Source organism: Corvus hawaiiensis, chromosome 1, assembly GCF_020740725.1.
Source record: "Corvus hawaiiensis isolate bCorHaw1 chromosome 1, bCorHaw1.pri.cur, whole genome shotgun sequence".
Taxonomy (NCBI): domain Eukaryota; kingdom Metazoa; phylum Chordata; class Aves; order Passeriformes; family Corvidae; genus Corvus; species Corvus hawaiiensis.
In genome coordinates this window covers 63,105,399-63,132,681 of record NC_063213.1, presented here as the reverse complement: position 1 = coordinate 63,132,681, position 27,283 = coordinate 63,105,399, and the positions used below count along the sequence as shown (strand labels likewise).

The window sequence follows — 27,283 nt, the reverse complement described above, 5'->3', positions numbered from 1 at the left end:
TTTGAGCCACAAGTGCCATCCAAAGGCCATATGATCATCTCTGGCTGCTTGTTTAAGGGAGCAGGGCTGCACATTAAGTTGTCCTGTTAGTGGTTTTCAGCACACAGCCAGACCACTGTATACCTAGGTACATTACTCTGTGCCTCAGTTCCCTGTTGCAACAGGGCATCAGAGGCTTCAGTTTATAACATCTCTGAGATCACAGAATCACAGAAAGGCAGAGGTTGGCAAGGACCTCCAGAGATCATCTTGCTCAAAGAGGGCCACAGCTCAGATGCTCAGATGCTGGACACTATACAGTAAGGTAAATTGGCTCTAGCTAATCACTATTTTTAAATAGGAAATAATTTCAGGTTTGAGGCTCATTGTTCTTGAAATGCAGATGAACACATGCCATTCCCTCCCCCTCCCGCCTCCTCTCAGACCCAAAACTGGTATCAAAACTGGCAACTGTCTTTGCATTTTTTTTCGTTCTTCATTCATGAACACAGCTAACTGTGAGAGAGAAAAGATATGAAGGCAGTAAACATCACATTTCATCGGATGAACCCTCTCTACCTTCACATTTTAAAGTACTGTGGACCAGTTTCATTGGAAGGGATTGATCCTTGAGCCCAGAAGCCAAAAGGTAACTCACTCCCCACCCACTCTACCCCCATCCACTGAGGAGAGGCACTGCAGATGCCCAGGGTACAGTGTGCCCAGCAAGAGCACCCCAAGCTCTGTCCCATCCCAAATGGTTCTGACCTGCCATGGCAGCCAGCTTTCCTGGGCCATGCTCAGCTCCATCCAACTGGGGAGGAAGCTGGCATTGCAGCAGCTTGGGTAGAAGTGCTCATGCTTCTCATGGTACCATCCAGGACACCCAAAGGCCACAAACCCTGCTTTCCATGGAGGCTCAGTGAGGCAGGGAACCACATCATCTCCTGAAGAAACTTACTCCAGGCTCTGACAGACTCTCTCGACCCATGAGCTGCCTGGTGGAGGCCAGGCTGGCAGGACCATTCCAGCCCTGTGCCTTGTCCTCCTGCTGGCAGCAGGAGTGCCTTGGCCACGCTGGGCTTCTGCACAGGGTCACAGAGCATCTCAGATCACCCACGTCCTAAACCATTCAAGGCTGGTTCTCTCCCTCTCACACAGTAACTAGATTGATACATTGAGATTTAATTAAAAATGATCAGCTACTGCAAGGACAGGCTTTTTCTTTCTTTTTTTTTTTCTTTCCCCAGGCACTTGGTTTGCATGTTTACTGTGCTAAAAACAGTTACGAGCAATCTGGATAGCCCTCTGTTAGCTGTGATGAAAACATTCTCCAGTATATCTGACAGTGCCTGCCACTTAAGAGGCCCAAGAAATACTCCAGCTTGATGGGGAATGATCCTAGCTTTCTACAAATGACATACTGAAGACCTGATGCTGCCTTTCACCTGGAATCAGTGCTGTGGCATCACCCCTGATGGGGACTCGGGCTTGTTCATGGTTCTGACAGCCAGAACATGGGTACTGATGTCTGTGGACTGCAGTGGGATACACCCTGTGCTCATCTTCCCTCCACCATCCCACAGAACTGTGGTGGACATGGATGTGGGTGGCAAGGAGCTCGCTGTCAGGGTCTGATGCTCTTGGGGGTGACTGCCACATTCAGCAGGGAAAATAACGTAGCTCTTTACAATCCCTGGCCTGTGGTGAGCTCGGGCACAAAAAACCAAGCTTATACCCAAAATCTTTGCAGAAATATTAGCCTGACAGCAGACTGGGGTAGGACACAGTAGCAGCTCAGAATTCTCAAGCCAGATGTACCCTCTGCCTTGGAAATGACTGTCCATTTCATCCCCTCATGAGACATAGTTGAGGACCACTGCCCATTCAGCAACAATGTGGTGCTGTGGCCATGGCCAGCTCTCCTTCATCTCACTTCAGTCTACCTTGTGGCATCTTTTTCCAGGAGCAGTTATACAACCCCTTTCCTTGGCTGTAAAGCTGTTTCCTGCTCCTGCATGCCGCTGTTCATTCCCACACTCATCCTGCAGTTCGCCACCCTCGCTCTTGTGCCAGTCTGGGGCCATCTGTGTGCTGGGGCGGTGTTAAGAAGTCCTCAGTACAGAGTCACACTGAGAGCAGTGGTCAAGTGGGGCCAGTCCTGCAATCAGGGCTGTCAAAAAAAGGAGAAATTTCATCTCTCTTTTTTAGTGATAAGGAATCCATTAATTACCAATTCAGTGCTCCCAAGAGTCCTTCTGGTTTGCTTACAGACCTCTACTGATAATGCAAAAAATTGTCCTTCCTTCCATCCTTCCTTCCCACCTCACACACAAACACAAATATTTGGTTAATCTCATGGTTAGGATTATTATTTTTGTAGGTGCTAGTGAGCTGTAGTGAGTCAGAGCATTCCCAAAGCAAAGCTGCTTTATTACCAATTTTGAAAACGCCTCTGTCCATCATTATCAAATGTCCTAAATACCCATATTCAGCAGCATTCTGCTGGTACTTAGATTATGAGTCACTGGGTAATTTAGCCCTGCGAGTGAGACTGTAAACTGTTCTCCCCCTGCCTTTTCCAAGAGGAGATGCCAGTGGGGGACCTTCATTAATATTCACTGTAACATACATCTGTTTGCCCCCTCAGCCACTGTATGAAAATACACAAGGAGAGGGGGAAGGGCAGAGGGAAAGCTTCAAAATGTTTGTAGCTAAGGCAGGAGTCAGGGATGCACCCTGAGCTGTGTCTGTCAATCTGACAAGGACAGCAAGCATTTGCCATCTCTATGAGTCGTTCTTTGTGGCTGTATAAGCATTGAGGCATTTGAAGTAAGAAAGGCACGGGCTCTGGCTGAGGAATAATAGCAGAGCTCAGGTTGATAATGCTGCTCAACAGCTCAGTGTTAGGGCTGGATCTTGGGTGTGGATGCAAGTGACCCACTTAAAGATTTTTGTTGCTGTTGTTCAAAAAACCTCACCGTTTACCTTCTGTCCCATTGAGACTCAGCTACGACAGAGTCATACTTCATATTCATCTATAGGAACATCTGGCCCATGTCTAACATTTAATTTCCACACCATTAGAGTCAAACAATACATGTACATCAGTAGATAATGTAATGCATTATCACGCAAGGCAGAGAGCAGCAATTTATTAGCCTAATTTAAAATAGCCTTCAGCAAAAAATAGTGCATCTTAATTCATGGATCTGAAAGGAATGACATATTTCCCTGTAAAATGCAAAGGTATGAACAGAGAAATGCTTTTCCACAGTGGTGCATGTATTATATCTTTTTCTTGTAAATCTTTTAAAAGATGAAATATCAGTCCTTTGTCCATAAAGAAGAAAAAGAAGAAAAAAGAGAAAAAAAACAGTAAAAAGGAAAAGTTCGAAACCAAGGTACATCCATAATAATACAAAAGGAGAGATCTTACCAAGGGGACAAAAGAGAAAAAGCTGCCCCAGAATACAAGCAAAAGTGACCTTTCTTTTACAGTGAAATTGTGATCTGAATGTGAAGATCACTCAGACTTTCCAAGCTCATATTTCAACAAATCTGGGCACCTCAAGTGCACATCAAGCATTTCTCCCTCTTTTTTTATCTATTTCTTTAATCTGTCTTTTCCAATAAGAGACATTCTCTGGATAGAACCAAAAATATCAAAACAAATTAGAAACCTTTGCCAACCTAGCAAAATGAGTCACTTTTCACAAGCCTTTGATTAAAGGCCGTAACTTCCTTCTAGGGGGAAATTAACTTCCCAAATGGCAGAGCAACACCAGGCTTACGTGACACCCAAAGTTCACTTCAGTTCTCCGAAGCGGGATAAATTTTCTCACTTTTGGTTAATAAATACATCACAGGCTCTGACAATACTGCTCAGCTCCTATCTCTAATGTACCCAAAGTTTACAGCTGTCTGAAGCTGAGATTTGTATTTGGCAGCTTTTCTGGCTATCTTTTTTTTATTTGACATCAAAATGTCATTGAAAAACTACATAGCCTTGGAGCAAAGTCTAACCCAATAAATCCTGCATTGTTTTTCCCACAGTGGAGCAACTTTGCTCGGAAAACTAGCAAAGTTGGGGGGTTGCTGTGCCCCACCTGGGATACAGCCTGGAGGTGGGAGAGTGCCACTCCCTCAACAGCACTTTAAAAGAAAGCAACTCAATCCTGTGGGCATATGTCAGGTGCTTTGAGAGCTTCTTGGAAGACTTAGGTACAATAACCCATAGTTCTGGATCTGATCAGTTTGAGCCCTGCCAAAACTAAAACCATGCAACAATCAAAGCAAAGCAGAACTTTTAGATGACTGGGAAATGTTTAAGGTAAAAAAAAAATTGCTTATCTCAAATATCTTTGTCAGTGCCACCCTTGTTTGGCAGCACCTGAATGGGGATTACCAAAAATCTCAGCTGTGAACTTTGCCCCAGATAACATATAAATGAAAATCCCAAACAAAAGAAGCCTTAAGGTTAGTTATTCTTTTGGCATTAAAGACGATGATCTCCTTTTCATCACGATGAAGTGCTCCTTTCAGTGGGCTCGCACAGAATAGCATAGGGATGATTGGTCATGGGGAATTATAAACATAAAAACACAGAGAAGAAAGAGAGAAATGACAGCAATCCCAGGTTCTTGTGGGAGTTCTTCTGGCCAGCCAGGGGCAGGATCTGCCTGCAAACCATCTGCAATGTCAAAACTGTGCCGAGGCCAAGAGGGTGGCAGGGAAAGGGCGAGGGTGTATGAGCACACTTCACATGACAAGGACAATGAAACTGGAGATACAGCCCCATGCAGAGAATCCCGCAGCAGAACTGTAATAAAGCATGCTTATCAGCAGTGGTAAGGGGAATTCTGGAGCTGAAGCTGAAAAATTGGTATGTTTTACCAAATTGAATAAGTGTTCAACCAGAGAGAGAGTTTCCCTGCTTGGAGAAGGACTGGTATTCATGAGCTTAGAAAAATACTCTGCTACTGACTTAAAACATGAATAGAGGCAAGAACTAGGGAGGATCCAAAATCCAGGCAGGTGACCCAGCTCAGCAGTCAAATAGATCACTGATCTTCTGAAAAGTACTATAAAAGCAGAAGGTCTCAGAGATTCAGAAAGAGTCACACCTGACATGTCCACTTGACACATGTCAACAGAAAGAGGAAACCAGTAAATCTTACACCAAACAAAAGTCCTGTCATCCAAATGGCTGGTGTACTGGAAGGCTTCCTCTGGATGGTTCACTGACTGGCTGCAATACAGCACCATGCCTTGTGGTGGGGTGCACACACGGTGTGCACTGTGTGAAAGAAGTGAATGATGACACATTAGGAAAAGATTTTGGCTTTTCCATCTCAGCTGGAAAAGAAAGGGAGAGTCTTCTCCCTTTACCATACCTCATGATGTATAAAGTAACTAGGAATAAAGCTGGTGTATCTTACCTGACCTTCTGTTTACCATCCCCTTAATAAAAGGCATCAGAACATATTCTCCTGGCACAGTTATTACCTTGTAAGGATGCGGCTTATGCCGAGGTACCTGCGTCTCTCTAGGAAGGAAATAAGACAAAGAAAAGGTGCTTCCATTAATGCTGCCTCAGGGCACCAGCAAGTTACGGGTTGGTGGGTTTTACAAGACTACTTACTATGCTATTCAATTAAAAAAAAGAGCAGTTACCATAGCAACACCCACATCTAATGGCTCTTATGCTACCTCTGAGATACAAAGCACCTTCTTACAGAGATACATTGACCAATACAGCATGTCGTGGGAAGTTTAATGCTTCAAGCAATGGTTTAAGGAGGAGAATGTGCGTTCCAATAACCAGACATATTTATATCCCCAGGTTGTAATATTAATTTATAACAAATTGTTTTCATTCCTTGATATCTCTTTTCTTCTCATTACCATTTCTTTTCTAATAGCACCTCCATTTCTTTCTTTTCCTCCTCTCCCCGGATGGATGATATTTGATTAAGTACAGAATGAGATTTGCATATGGGAGCTCTGGGATATGTCCCACAGTTAAGTGGGTTGTATCTGGCTGTAGATCTCGTATCTAGGAAATGCTACCACGTTATCATAGCTGAGCACTCATGGTGGCCAGAGGAAAGCCAGGGGCAAGTAAGTATTTGTGGAATGCAGTCTGGGACTACTGGTGGTAAAAGATGGGTTTGCTGTCCTGCAAAGGGATGGAGGGCATCAATTTTTGTTTCCTTTGCCCAGCAGGATAAAGTGGGAAGGTGAGGTGGTGGTGCATCTTCCCCAGAGGTGTAGAAGGGCTTCAGAAGTCTCTTTCTTGTCCTTTGTTACAGGCATGGTTGAATGGGAGAGAACTTACTTGACCCCTTGAACATGGCAAGAGCCAAGTTAACATCCTCCCAGACATGCTGGAGCTGGAGAGCCACAGTCAGAAACCTGAGGAAGAGAGAAGGCAGAGCTGGGCCTCAGGATGTCCTCCTCCCTCCTTGGCCCTCTCTATGGACATTTTATTTCTCTGGAACAAGTCACAGAGGGCACATGCACTGTTTATGAAAGAACAAGATGCTGCAGGATTCTGCATCCCCTGTCCCCAGCCACTGCTTTAAATGTACCCCTACCAAGTGTCACCTTGCTGGGCCACGGTCACTTGGGCAGCCAAGACTGGCTTCCCTGGGGACCTTGGAGGGATGAGGGGCAATGCAAGAATCCCAGAGCTGCTTACCTTTCCCTGGGAAAAGCCCAGCTTGGCCCCTCTGGGTCACACAGCTTGTGTGCCACTTCAGCTCCCACTGTGTCTCTGAAATGTGGGGTCAAAGCTGACAATTAGTTTCCAGAAACAAAAAAAGAGAAAGTGAATCTTCAATAACCTCTGATTTTGAGTCTTCTAATTATCTAGCCAGCTCAGTAGGAGAGGAACAACATGTTTGTCCTTCCTACACCAAATATTCCCTGTAAGTCTAAACAAAAAAATTCCAGAAAAAAACCCACTAATGATTTCAAGAAAAAGAGATACCAATTAATCACAGTAATTATTATTTAGATATAGATTATCTTCAGAAACACTGCTATTTTGTTACTGCAGCATCACTGAAAAATGTCTTTCATTCAAATTGTAAGATTGAGCATCGGTTCCATGTTATTTTTCTGTGAACATAGGGCTCCATGTATTATTTGTGATGTTCCTAATTTTTAATTACCCCAAATTAAAACAATGGAATGATATATGATGAATGAAACCAAGCATATGTTACAAACGTCTAAACAGTTTTACCTGGCAAAATGAACAGAAACATAAATTGCTTGTAGTGCATATTTAAAAATTCAATAGCAAGCTAAAATTATCATTTGCATTAATGTATTCTGAAATATGAATTATTAAGTGATTCACATTGGTGCAACAAAAGCCAGTTTGGAAAACCTAGCTTTAGCCTGCAGCATTCCTCAGCAGCCTTATCTTCCCAGTACCCTCTAAATAGTGCTAAATATATAAAGGAGATTCTTCTAATTGGAAAAATGTATAGAGAACACCTGTATGAAAAAAAGAAAGCCCTTTACATTTCCAAGCACCCTTAAAAAAAAAAAACCTTCTCAAACAAAAGAAATTCAAATGTTCAATGCTATTCAAGTCTCCCATCTCTTTTTCTCTCTTTCCTTTTTTTAACCCCCTTTGTACTTTGCACTGCTGTAATATTTTTCTTTGCCTCAATCCCAGCCATCACATAGTTCTTTCTTTGTTTTTTCTTCATCCTTTTTTTTCTTTTTTTTTTCTTCCCTCCATTCTTTGCATAAACTTTCATTGTTTAGAGGCCAAGTCAATGACCTGCCAGAGGGAAGCGTGGCAGGCACCTCTGCCTGCGATGCTGTGGAGGAGCCAGGGACAGCTGTGGCAGCATCCCGGAGGAGCACTGGGTGGTGGGACAAGGAGGCTTTCCCACCTGTGGGGCAGAAGGGCTGCCTTTCCTCTCTAGACAGCATCAGGGGGGCACGAGGCATTGTGCAGGATAAGAAGTCAGACTGAAATATTATCTGATGCTTTATCAGTGAAATCTTAGTTCACGGACTAATACTTCCTCCTCTCCATTGTATAAAAAGGGGGAAACCTGTCAGTGAGGTTTTCTGGGGCTTGGGCTTCATAATTCAGGATCCCTTTATAGGACATCTTTTCCCCCCTGCCTTTTTATTTTTGGCTGAGGAAATGAGATCCTGATGCATAGCAAGAAGAACAAGTGTTAGTTAAAGAGGGACAGCTCAATGATGGAAAAGCAGTCCCAGGTCACTCTTGGACTCCTGTCCTTCTTCTGTTGTGCTGAAGGTCAAGCAATGAGTTCGTGGAAGAGCCAAAGTTAGCAGCCTGTATTCCCAGCACTCTGCTTTCACTGTACAAGCTTGATTTCCCAGAACGCTTCCTTAGCTCCAGCTAACTTCAGTGAGAGGACTGTTGCAAAATATCTTTGTCTAGTCAGGGCTGAGATGCTGCTGCTTCTCAAAACAGTTTATCAGTCATGAATGCCAGATCTGTGATGTGCGTTGTACAGCTCAAGTTTACAGACTTCCTTCTGCACAGAGACAAAAAGCTCAGCATTTTGGAAATTGAATTTCTCTTCATGCCATGTGATTACAGATATATTCTGACTCACTGTTTCCATTTCTCCTATGTATTAGTAAAGAGGAAAAAATGGTCGGAAAAAATTATCTCTGTAGCATTATTTCTATAAAAATTCATTTCGTATGCAAAGTGTCACTCTGGGAAAAGTGACACCAAAGGACTTATGTGTAATTATGTCTATGTGTTGTGCATGTACAAACACACACACACACACACACACACACAGAGCCTGATGAGCTGTGCTAATAAAGAAGCAAAAAGCAGATTTGATATTTACCCAGTACAATAAACATAGGTCAAAAATTAAATTACCACAGGATCATTAGGAGCGCAGTTATGCATGAATAGCTTTACATGGCCTGCAGTCTTGCTACTCCAGCATCTTGTCACCACACAAGCATCCTTAGGAACCCTTGTTCCCAGTAATATTTTAGTCCTGGTCTCCACTCACTCGAAATGGGTATAAACCTTGAAGTGTTTCTTCTGCTTTTGTCAAATTTATTATACTGGCTGGATATTTTTGTTATATCATTAGGTATCAGGTCCTTGAAAAAAAAATCTGCTATGTTCTTGGCCCCTGAGATTTCCTGGAGCAGAGAAGAGGTAAATTACATGCATGCAGGCAGAAGAAATAATCTGTCTTTCATTAGATTTGAATTTTCCTGTTTTCTATGTCTTTGAATTTCCCTGTGTCCTGGTACCAGAGTCCATCATGCTCACTTGGAGAAGAGCAGGGAGGGCACTACCTGCAGAACAAGCTCCTGCTCCTACAAAGCTCCCAGATTTCTGCCTGAGAGTTCCCAGTCCACAGTGCATCTCTCAAGCTTGCCCAGTGAGTCCATGCTCTGTGCCTGCCCTGTGTTGGTCGACCCATGAAGACTGAGCATCACTCAGATTTAGTGGAGATGAAAGTATGTGGAGATATGCGCCACATGAACTTCCAGGTGGCCAGGACATGTTGACAGATGAACTGCAAGAGGAGTGTCTACTCTGGTCCACTTTGCCCACACTTAATTCTGACATCCTGAAGTCTCACACTTTGCTGCTTTTCATGGGATGTGGTCCCTGGTCTGAAGCAAACATGGATAAAGTGACTGGGCTCCACCTACCCCTGAAGATGCATTTCCAGGTAAACCCCTGGCTCCTGAAGGGATGCTTCCAGCCACTGGTGGTCTAGAGCAGCTAGATCCCTCCCAGTTTTCCACATGGGACAGAACCAAGGCCAACAGTTCCCCCAAGGCATCCTGTGCCTCACTGTTACCCAGATCAAACTGTGTCTGGGGAAGGGGGTACCTCTCCAGCCTGCTTCACGTTCCTTTTTGGCATGATTTCTAATCTCTTACTGGCCCAGTGAGCATAAGGAGGAAAGAGTTCCTTTTGGGCATCTCATAGCTGGGTTCCAGGAACTGTCTGCTTGTGTCTATCTGCTGAACCTCATGAACTGGGGCACTAATTACTGCTCGAGCCCCTTCTTGGAGACAGCTTGCTCCCACCTGCCGAGCGTAGCCAGGCAGTGGTGAGTCAGGGGCCAGGCTTGCCCATTTCTCCACATTGTTTCACGTTCAGTTAAAAACAAAGCTGTCAGTAATTAACAAAACATGAGATATTTGAGAAACCAGATTTGCCAACTGCTATTTTAGCAAATCATAACGGTGTCGCTGCCAAAATCATCACTTCTCTTCTCCCCTCTGCCTTCCCCTCCTCCAGCATCAGTTGTGCACTGTGAAATTGAAAAACTCTGTGTGAAGGAAGAAAGTGAGGTTCAAAGAGAGCTGTGTTTTTTCAGTTTGTTACACTACCATGTAACATGCCATAAACAAAATTAATGGCACTGTCTAAAAAATTCTCGCTTCCTTGAATTTTTCTTGCTGTCTGAGTAATAATGAGCAAGCTGGTCCTAATCAAACAAAACAATCACCTACCATAGAGCTTTGTGAAAAAATTGGCATTCTCTTTCTTTAAACCGAGGGAAATTCGGGCTGGCAGAGTTGTAGTAATTCATACAGTGTGGTTTATAGGCCAGGAGTGAAGTATGCAGCTCCAAGGACCCAGTCCAGCACTTTGACTGCTGAACTGCAGTGTTGTCCCCTCCTGTTTCAGGATGGGCTCCCAGCATCAGAAGTTATTACAGGCCCCGTTCTGCACCATGCTTTCTTAGTGTTTTAAGATGTGCATGACTCTTATATCTCAAAACCTTTCGCTGCAACAGAAAGCTCTCACTCTCTCCCCACAGTTGCTTAGTATTAGCCAAAACCTAATGTGTGGCATATTCTACAAGACTTTATTGTTTAGATGTGTATTTGTTTAAAGAAGCTCAGTATTCACCAGCCTTTAGGCTTTGTTCTGAGTTCAACCATGCTAGCAAACTACCTTGACATTTCTAAGAAATCAGGCAGAAGTCAGGTACCAGACAGAATGAGATCTCCTAGGATTTTTGTTACAGGAACAAAGCTCTATGAGGTCAGGCATTAAATAGAGCTGAAAAAGCCATATTAAAAGCCTGAGACAAGACCTGCATGAGTCATCAGAAATTTTCTATGGACCCTGGATGAGGCTGTGAAAGAACATTATGATTTCACATGTCAGTATTCAAACTTCAGGATGTCAAAGTTAGGATATTTACACTGCCCTAGGCATTTGGATTTGGTACCACTATTTTTCATACAACCCAGTCTAATAGGAGAAAACATCTTTTAGAAACTGTATAATAAATGTTGAAGAATAATTTAATACTGGGATGCTAATGTTAAACTCACTGATGTAATTGATTAGCACATCTTTGTTGACTCATGGTGACATTTTCTGAAGTGCTTAAACGGCTGAAGAATACAAACTAATTAAAATGAATTTATATCCCTTTGAAAAAAAGGAGGCATTTTCAAAGGTGTCCAATTAGGATACCCTTTTCCCACTATAAATGAGAAAGAATTGAGTGCCAACTTTCTAAAAGTAGTTCTGAAAATCTCACCTTTAATTCTTTCTCTGAACCATATTTTAGAATTTTTCCATCCCAATACATTTATGCAAGCACTGTCACTCCATCTTGCTCTTCTAACAGGTACTTTCGCCAAAGCCAGCAATACTGAAATACTCGTGTAACCAAGATAACTCCTCCAGTACTGCAGCATCACACTTCTCAACATGTGAGACAACGTCTATCCAGGGATTCGATGGAATTTCCTGGAGTGCTTTAGCTCCTATGTAGTTTCCCACTCTCTTCTTGCTGGTTGCCTCCTATCACAGACCCTTAAAGCTAAAATAGTCTACCACCGGCTGTGAGTGCATACACAGACGCAAGGTTGCCTTTTTGTCCCTAACAGTGACCCATCTTGGCTGAGGACTTTGCTGAGGGCTTCTGTTCTGTTGTGCTCCTTTGTGGGAGCTGCATGCACTCAGTGTACCTGATGTGCTGTTAATATGGGCTTTGGCTTTTACGATTACCCTGACCTCTTCCTAGAGGCATTTGCATAATTATTTCATGCTAAGTGGAACAGCTTCATGTCTAGAGGAAGCTTCTTTGCACCACTTCCAACAGTGCATGTGGGAGCACTAGGTTCTGGCGTACCTTCAAAACTGGGTCTCTCATATCTGAAGATACCGAGTACACAGTCTCTTCTCCCCTTTCCTCTTCCCGGCACTAGCTCTCAAGTGGAATTTAGGTGTGCTCTGGGAGCCCCTGTTTGGCTGGGCTTTAATAACAGCTATTAAACACAGGGGAAACCCAGAGCTTGAGAAACCCACCAAACCTCTGATGTGAGGTGGGTTTCTGATGAACAGCTCAACAGTTACATGGCTTAGAGTTTTGCGGGTCAGCACAGGCAGAAGAGAGGCCACTGGTGGGCTGTAGGTACCTCCACAGTCAGCAGAAAATTAGGGGTTGTAAGGAGAAAGTCCATGGAGCTCCAACACTGAAGTAAGACTGCTCAGAGATGCTGTTTAGGCTGCTGCTGATCCACACCAAGATACAGCCTCTTCTAGCCCAGTCCAAGTCATGATTGTTGGCTACCATGCCCACAGCACACATCCAGGATTATACTCCAACCTGGTTAAGGCAAACTGTGCTTGTTTATCTTTAATACTTTGGATAGTAATTTTTATTTTTGTAATTTGACCATTTTGGCCAGGCAGAGTGATGATGATACTGGCAGCAGATCTGAACTCAAGGGGAGAGGGAGGCAAGTGCCTGTAAGGAAGATAACTGATGAAAATGGGCTGTTTGATAATCTCTTAGTTCATATCAGCTGTAGCCCAAAGAGCTGGTTTACATCTGATTATAACCTTTGTCTTCTAGAGAGCTCTGAGTCCCTTGGTGGATCTTAGCAGTTTCAAGAAATTATCTGCTATCTGCATATCCTACATTGCTTAGGTATACAAGCAAGATATTCCTTACAGCCCCTTCCTCAGACACTCTGGAGACACGAGACAGATGATTCCAGTCTGGATCCATTCCACTACAATTATCCACTGTTTTTATGTAACATATTTTTTATTTAAATAAATCAAGAGGTTCCATTTAGCACATTGCGTTTGTCTTGGCATACACTTCACACATGCAGAAACTCTATATTAAGTCTTTCATACAGCCTTTAGCAAAAGAATCAGCCAAATGCATCCCTGGTGTGTAACTGTACTGACTTCAGTGAAGTTTCACCGGGGTATCCCTGTTTTGTTGATTTGTCCCCCTCGTTCTCATTCCAAAATACAAAGCAGAGGAAAATGTATGTTTGTGTTTAGTCAATGCAACATATTCCTCATATGAGACACTTGTAATCCCCTGCACTTCACTGTCTTCTACATTGCTTGCTGCTTTATAGGAGTGATTTTCACATTTATATATAATTTTGGTTTTAGGACAGATGCCATAACAACATAGAGGTTGCAAGAACAAGCACTAGGAAGTCAGGAAACATTAAAGTCACCATTTGCCCATGAACATAAGCTAGCAACCTTGAAGTAAGCCTGTTGGCACCAGCAAACATAAGAGCAGCAGGAGTCACTTAGTTTTGAGTGCCAGTCTCCAAGGATCAGTTCTTGGCCCTATTTCTATCTCAGGGTTCGAGGAACAACATCAAAAAGGTAAGAAGAACCAGATCCACATGTGTTGGTCTGGTCTGAGAGGTGGACAGGATTTCACCTGGCTTGCAGTGCAATGATTGCACTGCCTGCCTGTCATGGTTCCAGGTTTGCTTCAACAGGTGTCAAGGTAAGCAGAGTTTTGCCTACCATGAGAGTCAGTTCAGAAAAGTTAAAGCAGAATGACACCAGTCAAGGGGGTGAGACTTGGGCGAGCTACCCTAAAAATTAATTTTTACCACTTTGCTATGAGACACTTTTATCAACAACATGGATCGAAACATAACTGTGTTATGAACTGTCATAGAATCACAGTCATTACACCTGGAAAAGAACTCTATGATGATCAAACACTACAGGCTGGGGACAAAGTGGCTGGAAAGCTGCCCAGCAAAAAAGAACCTGGGGGTGCTCGTCAACAGTGGCTGAACATGAGCCAGTGTGTGTCCAGGTGGCCAAAAGGCCAATGGCATCCTGGCCTGGATCAGCAATAGTGTGACCAACAGGACCAGGGCAGTGATCAACCCTGTACTTGGCATTGGTGAAGCCACACCTCAAATTTTGTGTTTGGTTTTGGGCCCCTCACCACAAGAAGGATCTTAAGGAGCTGGTGAAGGGTCAGGAGCACAAGTCTGATGAGGAGCAGCTGAGGGAGCTGAGGGTGTTGAGCCTGAAGAAAAGGAGGCTCAGTGGGACCTTATTGCTCTCCACAACTGCCTGAAAGGAGGGTGTAGCCATGTGGGGGTCACTCTCTTCTCCCAGGTAACATGTGACAGGATGAAATGGCCTCAAGTTGTGCCAGGGCAGGTTCAGTTTAGATATTAGGAAATTTTTTTTTTGTGGAAAAATTTGTCCAGCATTGGAACAAGCTGCCCACGGAAGTGGTTGTAGTCACCATCCCTGGAAGTGTTAAAAACCCAAGCATATAAGGCATTTGAGGACCTGGTTTAATGGTGAGCATGGTGGTGATGCTGGGTTGACAGTTGGACTTGATGATCTTACAGATCTTTTCCAGCCTTAATGATTCTATGACTCTACGGACAGGAAACACTGTTTCTCCTGCCACTCATGTGTCTTCCCTGTGTTTTGTAGTGGCATGATCTCTGCAATATTGAGTTTCTGGGAGTTGAAGCACTGATAAGCATTCAGAAAGTATCCATTCAGGATAATGATGGGCTTGGGGCACATGGCTAGGGTACGGACTGAAAGGCACAGTGTGGTTAGCATGTCAAGGAGAAGGCAAAAGACTTATTTAATCATCATTCAAACAGGGTGCAGAAACCTGATAATATGTGGTCTTTTCAATTTAGCAGATATGTAACAACATTCTGTGGCTGGAAGTTGAAACCAGTCAAAATCAGAATAAAACTGACGTGCATATTTTTAACATTCAGGATAATGAAAGTGGAATTATTTCCCAAGGGCTACAATAGAGTATAGATCACTGGAAAACTTTTCAATCAAAAGAGAATGAGGCTGGATATTTGTTTTCCAAACAGATATGCTCTAATTCAAGGAGGAATTAATTGAGGCCAGTACTGCAGTCTGCACAATAAAGCAGATCACATTAAATGTAACCCTTGATATTTTGAGTATCTTTTACTGGCATACAGGCCCAAAAGCAGGATTGTCCATATATAAAAATAGTCTTATTTATTGCTAACACACACAGCAGTGGGCTAAGACTAACATTATTAGGCTAAGCATTCATATGCTCAGTATCCATGGGGCAGCCACCTTGTGAGTCTCTGCTGGCCAAGGTGCTGTCAATCAAGCAGAGAAGTGTCAACCTTTGTTTCTCCTTAGAACATGCAGATGCTCAGTCCTGTTGATGCACTGCCTGCCTCTTCTCTCAGAAGGTTTTTAGATCTTGACAAGTCAGTGATGGTTTTCTGCTTTTTTCCCCTGCTCTGCTCCCTCTGATGATTTTACTTCTCTGCTTCCAACCATTACTAACTGTTACTGACCTAACAAGCTCACTTCTGTGGTCCCTCTTTGTTTCTGCCTTCTTCCTATCAAAATCTCTCACCTCTGTCTTAAAGGGGGAGTGACAGCAACAGCTCATCTCTGGTAAAACTGAACCCTGAGTCACATAAATGGTTCCAGTGGTACTGTTTGTTTTTACAGTCAACAAACACACAAGCACCCATATCTGCTCCAAGGCTTCCCTTCATGGATTGCATCCCATGTGGACATATCTCTTAATGGAAAGTGTCTGCTCAGCCTTATTATGCATGAGGGCTGCAAGCACATCCAAAGAGACAGAAGGAATGGTTCCCACCTTCCTTGCCCCCACGTAATGTGAGCCATGGCTATGGAAAGCTGGAAAAGCAGTAATTAAAAAGAAATTCTGCCACTGTATACAAATACTGAGGGTTATGTATGAGGGCATATGATTAGGATCTCATAGAGATAGGTGAAACTATTGAATAATTAGCACTAGGTACAGCTGTGCTCTTATATTTCACTTTTCATATTTCTCTTGATAATTTTAAGCACACAGAAAACTCAAAGTCATGGCTGTGGTTGGGGATAATGTATGTGCCAAAGTTCAAAGAGCTACACCAATTCTCTAAGGTGTTAAAACTGCCTAAAAAACGTAAGAGTACAGTTCCACCTCCCCCCACACCCCCATTTTCTAAATTCAAACCTTAATTACATAACAAAATCCAGCAACTTCACTCTGTGTCCTTCAAAGAATATGTGGTATTTTGGACAAAATGTCGACAGAATTATGAACATTCTGCAAATGTCCTGTAGAATTAAAGTATTTTAATTATGGGAATCTTCAGAATGGAAGGCAAAGGATTTTCTATCAGTGATAACAAGTGGTATCAGTCAGTCCTTAGTATCCTGCTTCACAAGCCTCTGTAACATGCCAGTGTCCTGCGAACTACACGGAACCTGTGCATGAGTCCCTCTCAGCATTGCTGTGGCAAGCAGAGGGGAAAAAACTTCCTTCAGCTTTAGTGCAAGATTTCCTTAGTGGCTAGGCAAGTAATGTTTGTTCTAGCAGTAGTATCTCTTTCAAAGGCTACATATTGCTGTGCCTGGAAACTCTACTAATGGCTCTGTGTGTGTGTGTGTGTGTTTGTGTGTGTGTTTGTGTGTCTGTGTCTGTGTGAAACTGTGACAGATGGATTGCAGAGATAGATAACACTGGACATTTTTATGTCCTTGTAACCCGATCAAAAATATTTCATTTTTATATCCATGGATACTTTGGGGAGTAAAATAACAGCAAAAAAACCCCCAAACAACCCCCCAAGCCCACAACACCCTAGCCCCAACCAACTGAAGCAAAACACTAGAAGAGATGAGAAATAATATGAGAGGACAGTGACATTATTTATACAAGCCATTATTTATACCTCACCTCAAAATAAGATTCAAGTGAGTTACACCACTAAGAGCTCTCCAAAACCTCCCCATGTGAAACTTCTGCAGGAGGATGTGACATGCTTTCAGTCTGGCTCAGAAGGAAAAGCCCACCTGATGAATCTGGCTAAAGGTAAAACTCACTAACTGAATGCCACTTCACATCTCTCTGCTTATGAGATGAGTACCTCTTTTTCCTTCAGCTTATGGGAAAGAATGCAACTCATCTCTTCTTACCTGTTTCCTCACCCAAGGAAAATCAGCATCAGAAAGGTTCTCAGAAATTAGTACACATTGTTTTTCTTCCTTTTTCAAAGAGTCAGGAAGATTACAGGGTAACTGTTCTCCAAGCATTAGGCCACTTCTGCTCCTAACAGAAAAAAACCAGGACAGATCCCTGCAAACAATTCTTTGCTTTTGTTTTAAATTAAAGCACTTCCATTCTCAGAGAGACTGTTTTGATCTGGATGTTGAGGCAACATTTTTGTTGCTTCTTATTTAAAAGAGCTCATCCATACTCAGTCATGGCAGGGACTGAGCACAGCATTACTTAGGTGTCTGCCTGGGGTGTATATGTGTGCATGGATGTGTTCTATTTTTGAGCTATTTTAACTTATGCTTTATATTCTAGTACTTTCTGATAAGTGGAGTTTATGTCAGAATAATTGGCCTGAGGATTTTTCTTTCCAGTCCAGTACATTTCTGAGGTACAGCTACATGGGAGATAATGGAAATGCCTCTGGAGTATCTGTCTGACAAGGGAAATAGCAAGAGTAAGGAGTGAACACAAAACAGGGACCCTGTCAAAGAGTGTGCAAGCGAATCAGTCCAATCACTCACTGTGGGTGACGTATCTGAACAAATTGAAGCTGACACAATGGTCAATTTGACTGAGGAAAGTATAATTTTGGATTAGGGTGAACACCTTTAATCTGTCAATTGTGGCAGTCTTAAACCTGTAATTGAAAGAGCACAGCACTGCTTTACTCCAGATGTCAGTCAAACCCATTCACCCTCCTCTGATCACTGATCAGTTTGCAGTCTCTTCTGCATTTACTGATTAGGCTCCTAAATACATCCCCTTTTAGACAAGATTCTTTGCTCCACCTAAAGAAAATATCAATCTAATAAGAGCAGCCCTTCAGAATAACACTTTTATTCACCTGATTTTCAAGCAGATGGTATTCAGGGCACAGGAAACAACAAAACAGAGCATCGCCATGTGTTTAATTTTAGCTCTTGCTCCTGAATTGCCATTCGAGCTATAAAACACTGTCTTACTTTTAGTGTGCCTGTGTGCCCTGCCATTCCAGAACTGAAGTCATGTCTCTCTAGTGTAATTCAGAAGAGGGTGATTTCTGCCCTGGGAGCACCACTCCCAGAAGATGGTTGAGTTTCCAGCCCATGTGACTTGTCCCACCTGTCCCAGAGTGAGACAGGTAAGTGAATTATTTCCATAGGCATCTTAGCCTCAAACCTATCTGTGAAATTACAGACCAAGGATACTGACTCATGGGAAGTAGGATATCTTAACAGCTTCAGGAGAAGAATTACTCCATCCCTGCCCACTTGCATGCAGATGGTTCTATGATTTATCAGGAGAAATGGTCCATATGCTGCTCACAGTCTCCTGAGACTTTTACCCTAACATCACCTCTTCCAATGTTTAGATTAAGGCAACACAAAACGGAGAATAAAATTAGCCCGACCTTGCAGTAAGCAAAGAGGTATCAGAATGATTTGCTGCATGAGAGGCTCTCCACTGCTTTGCAGCATCTCAGGGAAATCACAGAATTTTCTGAGTTGGAAGAGACCCACAAGGATCATCGAGTCTGGAGTTTCCTTTTCTTAGCTCATGCTGCAGGTGAGCCATGCTCCACACTGATATCCTTCTCTGCATACTGAACCTGACATTTTCCACAGCAGTTTGAATTCTAGCCTCTTTAATTTTATGATCATCACTGATACCATTGTTTTAAATGTTTGCTACTGTTGCAGCTCTAGAGGCAAAAGGAGAGAGGAACATCTTATCATTCTTAACAGCACCCTTCCCTTTGTGAGGCAGGCCACAGGGAAGTACTGAAGAGAGAAGCAGATTCCCATTCCCTGGCAGGAGAAAATGCAGCAAAGTATTAAAGTAGCTAAGCAAACTCATTTCTTCAGCATGTGAGGTTGAAATAAACAGGCAAAGAAGCATCCCACCCTCCAGAGCTTCTCAAGAGTAAATCATCCAAACTGTTAGTTATCCATCTTCTACTCTGTCATTATTCTCTGCCTGTCAGCTCCTTGTAAGGGCTGCCTGTTCCACCCCTCTTGTGTTATTATGATTGCCATGCCCTCCTCTCACCAGCTCCTATCAGTTATAATGACACAGTGAGGGGAAAAAACCCACACCCAGGCTTCCAAATTACCAGGAATTAGAGGAACAACAATAAAATTGCTTTAAAAAAAAAAACGGAAAAAAACCAACCAACCGAAAAAAAAAACCAAAACCCAAACCAAAAAAACCCCCAACAAACAGAAAAAAATAAACAAAATGAGAGAGTGAGAGAATTTTGCAATCTGTAGATGATTTCTGCTTCTGGGATTGCATACGTCATTAAGATTTATAGGTCAGTCCAGAGCTTAAAGAGCAGATGTTTTCTCATTATTTATCTTCCTAGCTAAGGCAGAAGATTCCTTTTTAAGGAAATCTGTGTAACACATGCAATGAAAATAGATCAGGTCCTACGATCAGCCTTTTTAACCAACTCGTAAAGGGTGAGCTGAGACACCCATCAAAGAGAAGTTTCATTTTACCCTCCACAACAGAAAGAAATGTGCTCACTAGTGTCTGATACTGAAAATGTCAAATAACAGAATGGAATTTTACCTCTTATCTAGCTGTCCTCTGACCAAAGCTGTGAACATTCGAAGAGTTTCTTGTATGAACAGTCAACTGGCTAGCAGGCTTCAGTTTCTGCACTTCATCCCAAGACTTGGATTTTTGAGCTTTAATCAAAAGATTACTTTAATCAAAGTACTATTCTGACTTATATCAGTGCTATACATGCTCTTTGTAAAGCACAACCTGTTGGTGCTGTGCCGCAGTCCTCCAAACTGATCAGAGCGATGTCACTTCCTCAGGCATCTGTCCTCATCAGAGCCCTTTCTGACCTTTTACTTATGTAGCCACAGAAATTAAGCAGCTTTCGAGGACCCACTTTTCCAACCATTGCACCCTTTTTTGGGCCAGTCACTGGGCACTTTGGAGGCTGTTTCCACTGGTCATCTTCTATTGTGAAGTTGGAAAGGAAAAATCAAAATACAAAATATTCAAACAAAATATTCCAAGAACATGAATTCTGAATTTTCTCCTCGCATTCCTTACATCAGAAATACCTGATTCAGAGCTACAGAATATCCTTTCCATCTTGTAACATTCTTTAAAAATAAATGAGTTCTACACATTTATAACCTCCATTAATTTTTGCATATACTCTTAGGTCTTTTTTGTCAGTGTAATTGGTCTGAATAGGGGTCTCACATATTCCTAAGGCAGCTGGGACTGTGTCTGACCTTTGAAGTGTTTCTAACTCCAGGATCACGGAACGGCTTGTATGTGAAGATCCTCTTTCTGAAAGTCTTTCTGACTTTCATGCTCTTCCCTTGAAGAGATGCCTCTGCAATCCTCCTGCTCCGGGCCTTAAAAGCACTGCTGACACAGCTTATGCCTGAAGAACCTACTCAAGGCCACACACCTTCAGGGTGATAGATTCACTTTAGAATCAAAAGCAATTAGAAGAAAAAGGAACACAGGCTTGCACAGCAGCCTCATTATCAAACAACAAAAACAGTAAAGCTCTTAAAGTAAATAATCAAAAGCCTTCATAATCCCCTGCAAAGCCAATGCCCTCTTCTTGGGACTCTATGGGATCTCCTTTCCTCTGCAGATGTCAAGGCATGGAATGAAAGAAACCTTGTCTCTTTTCCTGAGATCCCAATTTCTTACAGCAGCCACCCTGATTCTCAGCATCTTCAGGCAATTAAAGCTCAAAACCCATTGCTGATGATCCGGATCAACCAGTTCCCTGAAGCCTGCCTTCCCCCTTTAGCAAATCTTTTGCTCTGAGAAATGCCACCACTGACCCCCACAGCAGCTGTGATGGTGAAGTGCTGTGTGAGATTTTAATTCTAAGCAGGGATCTGGACAAGCTGGATCAACAGGCCAAGGCCAGTTTTATGAGGTTCAACAAGGAGAAGTGCCGGGCCCTGCACTTTGGCCATAACAACCCATCAGGTTTAAAGTAGACAGGACCAAAGACACGAGTGAAAAAAAAAACCCAAATCATACATCTGAGAGAGCCATCCAGAAGCCAGCTACAACATGGGTCTGAGGTCCACTAGGGAGAAAGCTCCAGGGTCAGCATTAGACACAGGCACACCTGTTTCCTACTGTATTTAGCATTGGTGCAGCCTTGCCTTGAGCACTGTGTGCTGTTCTGAGCCCCACAATTTAAGACAAACATGAAGGTCTTTGAGTGTGCCCAGAGGAGGGCACCAAAGCTGGAGAAGGGGCTGAAAGGCATATCCTGTGAGGAGCAGCTCAGAACTTTCTGCTTGTCTAGTTTTGAGAGGAGTCTGAGGGGCAACCTCACTGCTCCCTACAGCTTCCTGAGGAGGGGAAATGTAAAGGGAGGTGCTAAGCTCTCCTCCATGGGACCTAGGGACAGGACATGTAGGAATGTTATAAAGCTGCATCAGGGCAAGTTTGGACTTGACATTATGAAACAGTTATTTACCAAGAGGATGGTCAAACCCTGGAACAGGCTTCCTAGAGAAATGGTTGATGCCCTGAGCCTGTCAGTGTTTAAGAGGCATTTGGACAACGCCCTTAATAGAATGCTTTAACTTTTGATCAGCCCTGAAGTAGTCAGGCAGTTGGAATCAGTGATCATCGTATGTCCCTTCCAATGCTACTTTTCCATTCCACTCTACTCACAACACAGGTCAAACACAGATGGAGGCCCAGGCCTGAGCTGAGATGGGGCTCTTGGGTCCATGGGAAGGGGTGTGAGTGGAGGCCACAAGTTAGGCTAGTCATGAGCATTAAGGACCACTAGTGCCTTCAGGGCTCTGACATCCATCATGGGGCATTGATCTGTCTACCTTTAGGTAACCCAGTGAGGTAGCTCAAGCAGCCTGACCTCTCAATATCACCCATGGCAGACATTTGGATTCACTTTTACAATATATAGTTGGAATTTGCTTAGATTAGCTGGATGATGTGACTGTCCCGCTGCAGATCTCACTACCTGTTTCTCTCTGGGGAAGTATGATAATAGTTCTATACTGGGGACCTTCATGCTCTGCTGGATTTTCCTCTAGGTAGACTTCACTCTCTCTTTAGTCCCACAAATTCCAAAGTTTTCTGCAGTCATTCTCAGAGCAAATTACCCTCTGATTCTTGTCTTTAACCTTTTTCCTATGTATTTGCATAGCAGCTCAATGAGCCATCTGTAGTGCCAGTCTATCCATGCTCTGTTCTACTATGTCATGAGGAGGTAAAGAAAATGCATTAAAAAGCTGTAGTCAGTGCTGTGTGCCAGCTGCTAGTGTCCCTTAGAAAATATTTGCACTGTTTTTTATTGACATGAAAGTTCTCTTGGTAATTGGTATGCTGCTTATAGTTCTTCAGGATTCCTTCCCTCTTTGGCTACCCCAGAGAAATGTGCTGTACAGGCCAATATGAGCATTCAGCTGAGCTGATCCAGTCCAGTACTTTTCTGTATTAAACGAAAATGTTGTTTTCATTACCAGTCTTTAACTCTTAAAAAAAATAAATCCCTGCAACTGTAACTGTTTCTCATAAAGTCCACATTGCATAAACAGTTGCCCCAGGTCCTGGGAACAACAGCCCGTTCACACATGGACTGCACCACAAAAGCAATAGCTCACAGTGGTCAGGCCAGGGCAGAACAAGGACGTGCTCTCTGAAAGGGACAGATGGTATCTATTTAGCTAAACATTCTTCCACTAAGGCTGTTTTAACGCCCAGATAATTTTTATCAGCTTCTTATCACATTTGGGAGCCCAGCATGCTTCTGATAGAGGCTGTGTAAGTGCTTCCCAGAGAGCGCTGTAGTTTCAGGGTTCAAGGCAGCATATCAGCATGAAGAGGAGGTGTGTGGATTTGGAAGGGTGGAATAAAAACAACCCCATGCCATGTTTGCTGATTTTGAAATGTTCTGGGATGAATTTCCAGGTAGAATATAGATGCAAGAACATGGGAGGCCTTTTTCATCCATACTCAGTTTTGCTATACATTCAGGGCCAGACTGTGAGCCTTTAACTCATCTGTGTCTGTGTGCTGTTTTTAGACTGACATGAAGGAGGTCTGCCAGTGCTCTGAGCAACTCAGAGATGCCTCACTGGCATCTGTAGCATGGTATCATGGTATTAAGCCCAAGCTATCCTGGCTCACATCTGACTGCAAAATTCAGTGTAGACATGCAACTTAGCCTGGCACCCACTCCTAGGAATGCTTTCCTTCCCAGATACTTCTGTTGTGAGGACAAGGTGTTACTCATCCTCACTACGCATATCACAGGGTGCCTTAGTGTTAGACTGTCAGGCAGAGGTGTCATCTGAAACCCCCAGTGCAGTGAGGCGACACAGCCCTGTGTCAGCCCTCTTGAACTGTGACAGTACCACATGCGACACGAGCAGCACGACATCTGCACAGTGTAGGGTGCCCCAAAGCACCTTGATGTAAGGAGTGGTTGGGTGTTCAGAGAGAGAGCAGAGAGGAAAGTATGGGACACTTATGAAAGGCAAAGAAAAGTCTGTCTGTCTCTCTCTCTCTCTCCTTTTCTTTCTTCACCAGGGAACTGGCTCACACAGTACTACAATAACAAGAACTGGCAGGCTGCCCAGCATCGCTGTACTTTGGTTGTAAGTGAACTATGAGGCTCAAGCAATCTTCTGGGAAAAGTTCACACCAAATGTATTGTATGTTATGTTTTCCCCTCATTGTACTTTTTTCCAAAACAGTCTATTATATTCCTTCCCTGCTGCATTGTGGATTTCTTTAAGATCCCCAGGAGCTGCCCTTTTTAAAACCAAACATTTGGGTAATCGAACAGATCTGTTTTTTGAAGTAACGAAGATAAACTGGTAATCCTCCTCTCAGAGCCAGCCTTCAGAATAAAACCAGAGCACAATTCATTGAATGGTGGGGGTTTCTGTTGTTGGAAATTGGTTTGCTTGGGGTTTTTTTCTCAGTTAAAGCCAAAAAGTTAAATAAGAGAAAGAAGTGTGCTATTGAAACACTGTCATTATCTGTACGATGTACATCTTCCATGGAGTGGAAGCCAAAGCAGAGGGGACTTTACAATAGTAGTGCAGTAAAAGGGAACATGTTCCAAAAAGCATGTTCTCTGTTCCACTTGAAGCTTTCAAAAAAAGTCTGATGTGGTTTTCCATTATAGTCTTGGACACCTCAGAGATGACAGCTGTAACTTCCACTAAGATGCCTTAATTTATTTTTTCCTGTTTCTCAATGTGGCTTTTGCAGGGGTATAACAAGATACATTTTTTAAGTTCAGAGAAACTATGAACACATTGAATAAAATTTATTTGACAAATCAGACCAGGGACAGTCAGCTGGAAATTGGATAACAAAAGTAACCAGCCCAAGTACATATTCTCCATTGCCCTGCAAATACAGATGCTGTGAATTTATAATTTACTGTTGTTTTTACTAATTAATTTTATTGCATTGTTGCCTAGAGGCCTTTGCTAAGCTCTGCATTGCTTTGTGTGAGGTGTTGCACCTATGCATAGGAAGTTTCTTCCTCAGAAGATTTAGGAGGTTGGTTTGGGGTTGTTTTGCAGATGTGTTGGCACGCTACACAAAGCAAACTCACAACAAACAGGAAACAGTTAATTCAGCTTAAATTAGCAGTGGTATCAAGTACCTGTAATTCCAGGAGACCTTGGTAGGAGTTTTGGGTGTTCAGCACTTTTGAAAGCCAGACTGAAGTTCCTTGCCATGCTTCTGACAAAAAGTCCTTAGAAATTAAAGACAGAAAAGAATTATTAGGTTATCAGTCCAAATTCATCCCAGAAGAAAACCCATTGAAGTCAATGAAATTTCACTGGGGATGGATTTACCATAGCAAGATTGATCCCTATAGTATATTTAGAAGTGCTTTGTCCTATGCAGTTTTAATTAGCTCTACATTAGTCAAGGTACTGTACCATTGTTTTAATCAGCTACCCTAGCAGAGAACTGTCTCTAGCTATCCTTGTCCACATTTCCCCTCCCACCTCCATCCTTTGCTGCCTCCTTCTCACCCCCTCATTATTTTATGTCTAATTTGGCTAATGAGTTTCTCAGACAGAGCCTTCTTTCATGTTTGAGAAGGACCTTGCCTGTATTGAGGCTAAAGAAAAAACCCCAAATTACACCAAAAAAAAAAAAAGACCAGAAAGAAAGAGTAAATTCTTCTACTGAGAAAAGCAAAGGTGTCTATGAAGTTTTAAGCTGTTCTCTGTCACTCCATCAATCCATGTATAGCTAGGTTACAGTTCTTCACCCCATATTCTGCATTAAGGTGGGCATGAGTACTTTAGTCTCAACTTTCCAGTTTCAACACTGACTCACTGCATTGTCAGAGCAAGTGGTTCTTGTTTCAAATCTCTGCTTTACCACTGTTGCAATAGCTATAGTCATGCATGTGTACATGTAAAGGATTTCTCAAGTGGCTTCACAGAACAGGAAAGCATTTTAAGTTCTCTAGTGGAAAAGTACATGTGATAAAAGGCAAAGTACTGTTGCCATCAGTACTACTGTCTTTTTTATTTGTAATCATTCTAACACAAACATTAATCTTCTCTCTGTGTTTGCCAATTATTTTTTTACCTTCTCTAATGAAAGTTCTAACAAGATTATAGGGAATTTGTAGACTCTGTATGCTTTCAGTCATATAATTACAACTAAAACAATTGTGTCGAGAATAAGTGCAGAAACTGTGGGTTTGGTGCTGCCTTCTGCCAAAGAAAAAAAATGTCCACAACTAAGGAAAAAAACCTCTAAAACCACATTGGACAAGTTACTAAATCCCATCTACGTAAACACATGTGTGTTCATTTCTGAGTCACTGTATCATTTGACCATACAAGAAACAAGACAGTTTGCTTGAAGAATGTCAGGAAGACCAGAACATAATTTTTTAAAATGACATGTTTTCAGTTTTCTTAATGCTCTTCTAAAACAGGCCCACACTCACTTTAAAATTAACCACAGAGCTTAATTAAGCTTCTTCTGATTGTGCTGGGAGGGTTCTATGTTGTCTTCCTGTGGTCATTTCATCAGCCAGGGCTTTTCATGTAAGAATGTGCTGCATCCATGTCACAGCATGGGGTCTCATCACAGACACCTGCTCTCAGCCTGTGAACACAGATTTTAATCCCCTTCCCTGCAAAAATGGTGACAGAAGGACATGTTATTTAATTACTCATGCATGCTCTCCAAGACAGGGTCCACAGCTCCACTTGTTTCATATGGCTTGTGCTATTTTTGGGGGGTGATCAAATAGGATGGTTTAAAAAAAAGGAGAAAGCTTCACAATAGACTTCTCTTTCCTATTTGATGAGAACAATATATAAAAAGATTGGCAGGATAAGAACAGAGTGGGAACTGAAGAAAATCTAGGTATGGTAAATATAGCCATAAAATTATTTGTGACTTCTGCTCTCACTGTGAAGATATGTAAGCTAAGATGTACTGTGTAACTTCACTTTCCTCCACTACAAGATCATGGATCCAGCAAAAATTAACTGTGATAGCCACCTCTAACATACTGAACAAGATGAAACCAACTTAAATTTACTAAAGCCTTCATCTAAGTAAGATCTGCCATAGGGGTTATGTTTCCCTCAGGTGCCAGAAGAGTAAAAAACAGGAGGAAGATGAAAGAAGAAGTATAAATTTTTAGTTCTGCTTAAGCAGTGCATTTGCTAAATCACTCCAGCCAAAACCATTCAGCAATTCCTACAAAATCCTATCATGGACCAAAGCAAAGCACAGCTAAGTGAAACGTTATATATTGTATCCGGCAAGCAATCACTGTACTTGCATTCTCTTTGCCCTCAGCAGCACCTGCATTCTTTGATCACAGTCCTTTTATGTGCTGCACTGTATACAAAAGACTGAGCCAGCAATTAGCCATTCTAGCAATGGGTCCTGAAATCTCTGCAAATGCTTCAGCTCTTTAATGAATT

At 42.6% G+C, this 27,283-nt stretch overlaps 1 long non-coding RNA gene across 2 annotated transcripts; it reads right to left on the bottom strand.

Moving 5' to 3' along the window:
- Window positions 1–3,051: 3,051 nt before the first annotated feature.
- Window positions 3,052–25,299, bottom strand: LOC125327979. 2 transcript variants are annotated; one of them, XR_007204476.1, is made up of 6 exons: window positions 25,172–25,299; window positions 24,976–25,068; window positions 19,890–20,008; window positions 6,683–6,757; window positions 6,320–6,396; window positions 3,052–5,527 (listed from the first exon to the last, which is right to left on the bottom strand). It is a non-coding gene; the product is annotated as an uncharacterized LOC125327979 (long non-coding RNA). The 2 variants fall into 2 exon arrangements; XR_007204474.1 differs by lacking the exon at window positions 19,890–20,008 and having other exon boundaries at window positions 3,054–5,527.
- Between the last annotated feature and the right edge of the window lie 1,984 nt (window positions 25,300–27,283).